The 11,076-nt window shown below is 40.6% G+C and overlaps 1 long non-coding RNA gene across 1 annotated transcript; it reads right to left on the bottom strand.

The window, feature by feature from the left end:
- Positions 1-9,336: 9,336 nt before the first annotated feature.
- On the bottom strand, positions 9,337-10,549 carry LOC109470754. Its single transcript, XR_002140272.1, has 3 exons — positions 10,364-10,549; positions 9,598-9,789; positions 9,337-9,402 (listed from the first exon to the last, which is right to left on the bottom strand). It is a non-coding gene; the product is annotated as an uncharacterized LOC109470754 (long non-coding RNA).
- Positions 10,550-11,076: the final 527 nt, after the last annotated feature.

Raw genomic sequence — 11,076 nt, 5'->3', positions numbered from 1 at the left:
CAAATTTACCAACCAAGAAACCAACCAACCAACAAACAAACCAGTCAGTGTGATAACCTAAGCTTTACATTTCTCATTCTTTTACAAATGGACACAAGATATAAATAATTTTGAAAAAATACATCTAATATATGAACAATTATTATTATTACAGTCTCATTTAAAGTATTTACAAAAGATATACACAATGTTAGAAAACAAAATACATCTAAAATAACATAATATACAAAAACCACAATACACACCTCTCCTCTCCTTACAACGCACCGTAACACACATTTACTCTCCTCTCCTCACAACACACCATAACGCACAACTCTTCTCTCTTCACAACACACCGTAACGCACAGCTCTTCTCTCTTCACAACACACCGCAACACACAACTCTTCTCTCTTCACAACACACCGCAACACACAACTCTTCTCTCTTCACAACGTCCGCAACACACAACTGTCCTCTCACAACACACCGCAACACACAACTGTCCTCTCACAACACACTGCTAGTACACACAACTGTCCTCTCACAACACACCATAACACACAACTGTCCTCTCACAACACACCGCAACATAAACTGTCCTCTCACAACACACCGCAACACACAACTGTCCTCTCACAACACACCGCAACACACAACTCTCCTCTCACAACACACCGCAGCACACAACTGTCCTCTCAAAACACACAGCAACATACAACTCTCCTCTCACAACACACCGCAGCACACAACTGTCCTCTCACAACACACCGCAACACACAACTCTCCTCTCTTCACAACACACCACAACACACAACTCTCCTCTCTTCACAAGGGTCCGCAACACACAACTCTTCTCTCTTCACAACACACCGCAACACACAACTGTACTCTCACAACACACCATAACACACAACTGTCCTCTAATCACAACACATCGCAACAAACTGTTCTCTCATCACAACACACCACAACACACAACTGTCCTCTCATCACAAAACCGCCACACACAACTGTCCTCTCACAACACACCACAACACACACTGTCCTCTCACAACACGTGTTGTGACGGAGAAGAGGAGAGATGTGTGTTGTGGTGTTTTGTGATAAGAAGTCATAGTTCAACCAAATCAACCAACAAACCAACCTATCAATCAACAAACATTTCCCACAAGACATGAACGAGATATGTACCTTCTCTGGGCCGGGGGCCTCCCCAGCCGGTGGTCAGGCTTCGCCGGTGGTTGGGTCGGGGACCTCCGTTGGGCAGGCCACGCTGATGGAGGATGGCCCCTCCTGCCGGTGGCGGGACTGGAGGGCGTCACTCGGCCGGTGGTCTGGCTGGGGAGCCTGCAAGCCAATGGTCGGGCCGGGGCATCTCAGGTCGCGGTGGTGGGCGACGATGCAGGCTGTGGCAGTCCTCCTGGACGGCCCCTCAGGTCGGTGGTCGGGCTGGAGGGCGTCACTCGGCCGGTGGTCGGGCCGGGGAGCGTGCAAGCCGATGGCCGGGCTGTGGCATTCAGGGACCGGTGGTGGGTGACGATGCAGGCTGTGGCAGCAGGACGGCCCCTCCTGCCGGTGGAGGGGCTGGAGGGCGTCACTCGGCATTAGTTGATTAGCATAGCATAAATTTCAAAGTTAATCTGTGTTGGTACAATTATTTACATCGAAGTTTGTGTACATACATACAATGTATTCCACTTGTTAAAATGACTGGGATTTTGTGAGAGGACCGATCCATAACTAGCGCCATCTAGCGAACCTCTGAAACATTTGCTTAAAGCGCGGGAAATTTGAAATAATAAGCGATAAAGTCCACATAAAACCGGAAACTTCAACGTCAACAATCTAAAGCAAGTAGGTTTTTGTCCGGTGGCCATGTCATTTCATTTTTAAAGTAGCCAGTTTTCAAGATTACGCTACGAAATTTCAGGGAGTTTCGTGGCGTACTTTTTCTGCTACATGTATTATTTACACTATTGTTTACCAATCTGAGAAATGGCTTCGATAGTTTCAGATGGTAACGAATGTTTACGAGACGGAAGTTAGTGTTCCTTTCTTCAAGAAGCACTCGAGTCTGGTATATCCCGGTTTTAGTGACACTCTTCCAAGTTTGTCCCCGATCAAAGGGGAATTTTGCGCCTGTAGGACTTTCTTCTGTTTACGGCAGGAGTTTGATTAGCTGATTGCTACTGTCGTAGTGAATGTCCTGCCGGGGAGCATCTTGAATTTGGCGGTAGAAGAGCCCGAAACATTCCTAATCTATCGGCATGAATAAGCCAGGGTTTCTGTTGATGAGATTCGTTCTATGGGCAAGATGAAACTGTGTAGCGAACAATACTGAAAATATGATCGGGCTCACCGTTGTTATTGTTCCTCGCCATTTTCTCCAAAACTTCGAATTCAAAGCAAAGCAAGGCAAAGCAATGACATTACGATGAGAGCAGATTGCGCGTGTACTACCCTCAGCTATGAGCTCGTCAGGCCCCGTGCGCATATAACGTTATATACGCTCTGTCGCGACGTACGGCGAGACGTCTAGACGACGTCTGGCTGGAAGGGGAGAGGTCTAGACGACGTCTGGCTGGAAGGGGAGAGGTCTAGACGACGTCTGGCTGGAAGGGGAGAACTAGACACGGACTTTCATACACTGGATTAGTAACAATAAGCAGAGCGGGAGCACGAACGTTGACGGCAACAGCGCACCCTATTATATCATGGTGCTAAGTAAAATGGTGGCGAAACACAATGCTTTATGGGAATTTAGGCTTGTTACAAAATGGCCGCCAAGCAAGATGGCGGCTCATGAAGTACATGTTGGAAAACAGATCACAGTTCACCAGGATGACCACGCAAGACTACATACCAGGTACGTACAGACGTAGGATAAATTCATCTTTCATGTGACTTGTACTTTATATATATATAATATAGAAGAGCCGATTGGCCTGTTTCTGAACCTTTCGTCCTGGGAAACTGCAGTTTGTGCCCTCTGACGACATTAAAATAGTATGGTTGTTCGAAATCGCATTTGAAGTACTGATTTAATTACTACTATATAGGCCCTTTTAGCACTGAAAACCGGAAAATAATCAGTGGAACCGATGTCGAGAAATTGAATCCACAATGTATTTGCCCCCTCCCACCCACTGAACAAAGTGTGTTTAGTTCAAGCGCTGGCATAAATTCAAAAATATCAAACGATCTTTTTCAAAGTAGGATAAAACTTCAATACATATATCAAACCAACATATTCCGGAATATGAAAGAGATCAGGACTTTTGATCCAGAAATAGAGACTGTCAAAGTTGCTTGAGATTTGGGCATCCATTTTGTTTACACTATGTGAACTTCAAGCACTGGCATAAATCATAAAAATTTAACTGATGTTCTGCAAAGTGAAATCAAACATGACTACATACATCACTCCAACACATTCTGGAATATTAAGGAGATGCCAACTTCTTGTTCAGAAATATAGACTGTCAAACTTACCTAAACTTTTGTCAGCCATGTTGTTTACACTATGTGAATTTCAGGGGCTGGCATAAATTTAAAAAAATCTTGATGAAAGTACAATAAAACATGAGTACATATATCCCTCCAATCTATTTCAGGATATTGAACAGATCCATTCATTTGATCCAGAAATACAAACTGTCAAAGTTGCCTATAATTTTGTCAGCCATATTGTTTACACTGTGTGAACTTCAGGGGCTGGCATAAATTCAAATACATCAACTTAATAACATCTTGTTGAAAGTAAAATGAAACTTGACTACTTATATCACTCCCACATATTCTGGAATATCAAAGTGATCATGACTTTTGATCCAGATATATAGACTGTCAAAGTTGCTTAATATTTTGTCAGCCATATTGTTTACAGTGTGTGAACATCATGTGCTGGCATAAATTCAAACATATAGAATGATCTTCTTCAAAGTCAAAGGAAACATAACTACATATCTCCTGTCACACCACTGCAGGATATAGAAAAGATCCTTTCATTTGATCCAGAAATATAGACTCTCAAACTTCCCAATATTTTGTCAGCCATATTGTTTACAGTATGGACATTTCAAGTACTGGCATACATTTCAATACCACAACAGATTTCTTCACAAGTCAAATGAAACAAAAGTACATATGTAAGTCCAACATATTGCAGGATATTGAGAATGTACATGTTTTTGATAAAGAATTATAGACTTTCAAACATGTTCAAAATTTTGTCATCCATATTGTTGACACTCAAAACTGCTTTGGGTGTCAACTATAAGCCTAGGGAGGAATTCTCAAAGAAATAAAGGATCTTCTCCCAAATAAAGTAGAATAGTTAGTACATATACCCCTCTAACATATGTTGTAATTTCAAAAAGATACTTGCCTATCAATCAGAAACATTTGCATACAAGAATGATACACCTAGTGTAATACATTGGTCAGGTCCCCCCTCCCCCACCTGCAGTAAATGTGTGTATTCATGAATGTTTGGATCTTATTTTAAACACTTGTGACCATCTATGAGCTGCACAGCCAGTAATATTATTGTGAAATAGGAACCCATGATGGGATATCAACTTAGAAAAAGCCATACAAAGTCATTCATGGTATATGAATAGAAATGTAATGCATGTACCAGAGGATTATCCATGCAATGTTATGTGATGCAGTCTGAATGTTGACAGTATTTATATTTCAGTCCATACCATGGTATGGATGAAATATACTGTGTTCTCTGGTGTTTCTTCTTCTCCTTCTCCTCCTTCTCCTCCTGCCAAACAGTCAGAGGGATTCAACTCCGCCATCATTCAGCCAAATGACTTGAAATTTGGCATGGAGGTAGAGTGGGCCAATACCCCCAGGCGTTTTTTTTTCATTTTTTTCATACATGCCTTTGAAAAATTTTTATGAAGGTTTTTTGGGGCATTTTTCGCCAAAAAATGGATTTTTGGATCCTGAGCCCTGGTTTTGCAACCAAATGATCTGAAATTCGGTATAAGGGTACCTTGAACATGTGTCTACAGAATAGCAGTCACATATTTGGCATACACCACTTCCAAATGACTCATTTGGAGGACTTTAATGGCTATTTTCAGCAAAAAAAGGGCCAAAAGTGCTGTACCCGTTCCATGTTCTATCTAAAGAATGGCCGGTTCCATCCATGGAACACGTGTTCCATTGCGGGTTACCTGAGGTCACATTGCACGTAAGTCATGCGGAATGACCCACACATTCAATTTTATGTGCCTAAGACCTTCAAAATGTATCAAATCTCATCATTGTTAGTATTTGCATACCTGTAATAAGACTAGTAAAGCTTTCGAGATTCAATGTGCTTGATCTTGCATCTTTGTTCTCAATTACATACCTACTACTACTACTGTATATAGTTCATTTATTTGAGAATCTTTGCCAGTTTTACACTGGGGTAAGTTTGGAATAGTCCACTTTTGCGTGGGAGGGAGATGGACTGAAATATGCTGTATTTGCTCCCAAGCAAATGTCGGCCTCTCTAGTTCAGTTACTGATTGTCTGCAGAAAGAAAAGCAAATGTTACTTTCATCTGATTATTATTCTCTTTATTTTCTAGTTGAAGTACAGTACCAAGTCAGGTACTGGTTTGTTCTGCACCAGGAATGTGGAGTTCAACCCTGCCTAAGACACCAGATCACCTTCTATTGCTATCTTCAAGTCCCATTCATCATTAAATGTTAAAACCAGAATATTCATACCTTGGATTAAAACATGACAATGTATTTTAAAGATATATTGTTTATTATTTATTTCTTCATTATAATGATGCTGATAATTTGATATCTATTTCTGGATGACTTGGGATTCCTCATTCCAACTTTACCTGGACCTGTAAGCAAGCTATACAAGTAATTGATGCTAGTCAAGCGATTGCATTGTTGGCATTATAATGTTCTATTTTATGATATCTAAAGTGCATGTGTATGTGGTAGGATCAATTCTGGTAAGACATACCTTAATTTACTGGAAGGTGGTAGATACATGCATCTTGACTAGAATCATTAATTATGATAGGAATAACTTGTTATGTCACTGTGTACAATTTCTAAGATATTGTTTTCATAAATCCAAGGTATTGCCTGTAATGGCTGTATTGTACCAATCTTTGTGCATTCCTTTTGATAGTCATTAAAGACAAAACCTGCCATGAAATTGTCTGTGTTGCCTCATTTTTTATTCTTTTATATATAATCGATTAAAGTATGATTTCACAACAAGATGACACTTCAGCACAGTGGAGGCATTGGGGTGATGACAAGCTAGAAGTATCATGTTTTCACAGAAGACAAGTATCCAATAATTTCCTGACAATTATCCCAGTACCAAGAAATTCCATTGGAATGTTCTAAGTATAAGTTTAGGATAAATATTTACATATCTTGATAATGATGTGTACAAAATTTCTAAAAAATCAATCACAACTCAAAAACTCGCTAAGACATGTGATGTAGAACAGGAAAAAATTTGACTTTGCCGCCAGGAAGTCTACCCATCGTCCCTTGAGCGTGAAACGAGCCTCGATCTCGTGAGTGCCGCCGTTTCCGTACCTCTCTATTATTACCATGATACTGCCGGGCGGACAACCGCCGGGTCACGGGGTCACCCCGTCCCGTAAAGGAAGGGAAACCCTAGAAACCTCTCGCCATTGACAATACGTTACGAGAGGAGGTTTTTAGATGAAAAAAGATATTAGAAAAGACAGGAAATAAAGGGGAGAAATCCTTTGGGGCCAGGCTACACCTGTCGCCCAGGTGCGTCGACCAAGCGCATCAGTTGGGACAGCTGACGCCATCTGCACCTGTAACAGGGGGGAAGAGATATTCTCAGCTGTTGCCAGTGATGACGTCATACCGTCCCGTCCGCTCTAGACGTGATGAGCGCCCGTTTTGGCGAGTTGAAAACACTAGTGAAAACTCTTGCGCTTGGTGGACGCATCTAGGGCAGAGGTTTGTGCCGGGTGGAGAACCGCCGGGTCACGGGGTCACCCCGTCCCGTAAAGGAAGGGGAGCCCAAAAGACCTCCTCTCGCCATTGACAATACATTACGAGAGGAGGTTTTTAGATGAAAAAAGATTCGATTGATTTGGAATTTAAAAAATTGTTGCACTCCAACCATAAATGCCCTTTTTTCAACGTTGTTTCAGGGACAAATGGGTGTTCTAAAAGTTCGTTCATAAAATATAGGTACATTATATTAGATAAACGTTTCTTGGTTTATACAATTTGCTCAGATCACGAAACAGTGAAATGTTTCAATTGCTTTTATTACTTTCAGCCCTGAGTCTCAAATGCACCGAAACGCAAACAAGAGTAATAATAAAACTTATAGAAATTCCTGAGTAAGAACAGTTAGTTTTTGAATGTTTAAGACTAGGAAGGTAAAATTTGTAAGCAAATGTATGATGTTACCTTATCATGGTCTCGCTACATTCCTACTATTCCATTGGGCAAGGATGGGTAGACAAGCATTTATATTGGGGACGTTTATAAAGATAACGCAAAAAGTAGTGTCATAGTTACTGAGGTGTCAATTTTCTGATAGTGAGGGATGTGTATAAAAGTATTCTGTTTGCTCGTATTGTAGACTTTATCAATAAACTGACAGTAAGGCCATGTTGATTTGATTATATGGATGACATCCTCTGGGAACCCCAAAACTGATGCGAGCGTGCGAATGAAAAATAGTTTGGCAAAAAAAGTTGATTCCATTATGAAATCTACGTGGTCATGAAGGTTGAACAAATGACTCAGGGTATGGTATGGCGAATAATCAACTCTTCAAATTAATTTCTTTACATTTTCGTGTTTTTCGTTTGATTTTGGCATTCTAGTTGTATCGTTTTCCAATATGTTTTTTTGCAACTCACGGTATATATTTGCTCATTTTGCAACTGTTTTGTACGATTTACAGTATGGTTGAAAACTTTTTTTTTAAACGGCACGCATGGACGCCATCCATATCATCAAATGAACATGACCTTATATGGGAACGCTACCAGGATTAAAAGCGATCCGGAACGGCAAAAAAATCCTAGTGTAAAATGGGCCTTACTTAGGAAAATAGCACTTAGGATGAAGTTGAAAGTGACCCCCCCCAAAAAAAAATCACATACACTAAAATCTTACCATCTTATCGTACATACAGAAAACTAATTAGGAGCAATGATTGAAACATGAGTTAAGTAGACTTTGCATCTTCATGACAGCTTTAATTGCAAAGAAATGAAACCTGTTACGTTAATGCTCTTGTAATACGAAAAAAACAGGATGTAGACTGAAATAACAATAATCATAATAATACGTCCATTATTATTGGAAATAAATGCCAGAAGGGTTTTACATCTTCTTTCACTGTCTTTGAGGAAGTAGAAGACGAATTTACCCACTTCGATATATAATATGTGGGTTCTTTGGAATCTAAATCAATGATATAACGTTATACATGTGAATAATAACATGCAAAACAATGTAAAAATCTACAGTTGTATCAAAATTTAGAAACGATACAGGACTTGTACATGTAAAAGGAAACTGAACTGTGTCTTTTGTGGGAAATATAGATTTGACATAGCACAGAGTCGCAAGTAGAGTCTAAAAAGAAGACGGTACAGCCTAGATAGTTCCAGCAATAAGCCAATAAGCACGTGAAAGGCACACCAAGTTGATTTTCCATCGACAGGTCCATCGGTTTCTTCACCAGATCTTCACAAGTCCAGTCTACAGTATGGAGAAAAAACAACAATAGTAAGATTGCAGATGTATCAAATCAAATGTTGCTTCAACCTCTGTACGCAGCTCTTGACATAGTACTGCTGTCTACTGGTGTACATGTGATATACTACAAACTAGATCAACCAGAGTACAAAATTGTACAACACATGCACACATACATTCAATTGTTATGCACATTGGCCACGTCCGTACCTATCATTATCACAACATTCATTATTGCATAAATGTGTGTGGTCAACAGACAAGGCTTCAATCAAATATTTAACCATACCTCTACCGACACTTTTCACATACCAGTTATTCCTTGTAATCGTCCACCCAATCCTCAATGGTTTCAATTAAAACCCAAAAAGTGTGGTACTATGAAAAAAGTGTAGTACTATTCTATGCAAATGAGTTCATAGTACCGCACTTTCTGCACTATGGAGATATAAACACTGTAAATAAAAGGCTCTCAATGGCTGGGCGGCAGTGGCCATGTTCTAAATAATATAGGAGTAAAATGACTATTGCCGGTTGGCCTCCAACATACGTCCTAAGAAACTACCATGCTAGGTAGTAATTTTCCTCATTTTTCACACTAACCTCAAGTTCTCCACCATCCTTTCCGTTGGTTCCCTGCACTTCAGATGTCCTCTGTTGTCACTGTACCTGGAAAAATTAGAACCTTAATGTCTGCTTGTGTGTCTGTCTGTATCTGTCTTACTGATTTTCTCTCTTTCTTTCTCTCCCTGCCACCTCCATTTGACGTTTGAAAGAGTCAGAATAATCTTTTTAAAGTATTCGAACAAACTTGATACAAATATTGGGGCTTTAGGTTATATTAAATTCGAGCCAACCACTGACCGGTTTCCGAGCAGAACTTCCAGAGCCCGTCGCTTCCCCAGCCTGTAGAGTACCCAGCGTAAGACACGCGGACCGGGTTGGGATCCGTCCACGACATGAACGGCAGAGAGTCACCCCCCTTTCCGACAGAAATGGTTCCGTCTGAGGCCAAGTTTATCCAAAAGGTCCTGTACTCTGACGGCGAGTTGATATCTGTACGGAAGGTTAACCATACCTTTACCACTTCAAGATATGCGCACGCAGTAAAGGAATCTTTATTAGGCCACAGCAAGTAAATTTTATGGATGACATCCTCCGCAGACTCCAAATCTAATGCGAGCGGGCGAAAAAAAAGCAAGATTCCTACATTTGAAAATTTTGACTCAATCATTGTACAAATGGTTTTGATTTAGTGGGAACATCACATATACACAGCCAACATCACATATTACTGCATCAAAAGTAAGAAACAAAACATTAAATCAGAGCCTTTTCTTGTCTCCTCTCTTTATAGTCATCTGCCATCCACCTTCCGGCATGGCAACAGACATCTTTACCCATTTTCGGCATGGTGACCACTGTCAGAAAGAAACAAAATTTCTTCTTCTTTTCCCAAAACCAGGTGAAAATTAATGCGCGCGTTGATGTCATCCATAAATATTACTTGCTGTGGCCTTTACTATGTATCGATACAACGACAAAACATTGAACTTGTACCACAACACTGAACTATCTATCAGCCAACAATTTAAGGACAACATGCGTCAGAGTAAAAAGCAAAGCTGACCTGGTGTGGGGACATTTGTGAGATCGGGGCCTAGCTTTTCTCGGCGTATGGCCGATCTTGAATTCCAGCTTGCACCGATGACGATTTCGTACATGTCCGTAACGTCGTGGTTTTCTGGTGACAGGCCGATGAAGGCAGCTTTGTAGGCAGAGACTTGAAAAGTGAAGCGCGTTCCCGTAAGCTGGGGCAAATCCCATCGGTACCGGTAGGTGGTGTCCGTTTCTTTGAACAGGCAGTCTTCTGCAAGATATATGTAAGAGTAAAATAACGCTATCTGGGACAAGTAGAGAACTTTTCAACATGCTGTTATCATGCCCCGACTCTGTATCTGTTTACCTAGGCAAATATGTAACATTACATAATGCTATACAAAAGAGAAACAATGTCACAGCAATGTGAAATGTAACAGTCTATTATAGAATATATACATGTATTAAAGTTAGATTAGTACACTAGTAGAAATAGTTTATAGTTATTTAGTGTTGTTTGCCACACATTGTATCCAATGCAATTGTTGCGCAATAAACTTGACTTGACTATCAACCGGTCAGGAAGCTAAGTGAAACGACCACATAGCTTCGCTAAATGATGTAAGCCTAGTCTCTACCAGGCTTCGGGAGGCGACTGGAAAGAGTAGAAATCGGCCAATAGAGAGATAACATGCCAGGGGAGTTTGTCTGCTGGGAGAGAACATTTCGGGTGCGGCAAAATGT

This window comes from Branchiostoma belcheri, unplaced genomic scaffold, assembly GCF_001625305.1.
Source record: "Branchiostoma belcheri isolate BF01 breed outbred unplaced genomic scaffold, Haploidv18h27 scaffold230, whole genome shotgun sequence".
NCBI classification, from domain to species: Eukaryota; Metazoa; Chordata; class Leptocardii; order Amphioxiformes; family Branchiostomatidae; genus Branchiostoma; species Branchiostoma belcheri.
The sequence above is the reverse complement of the archived record's forward strand: the minus strand, read 5'-3'. Positions and strand labels throughout refer to the sequence as shown.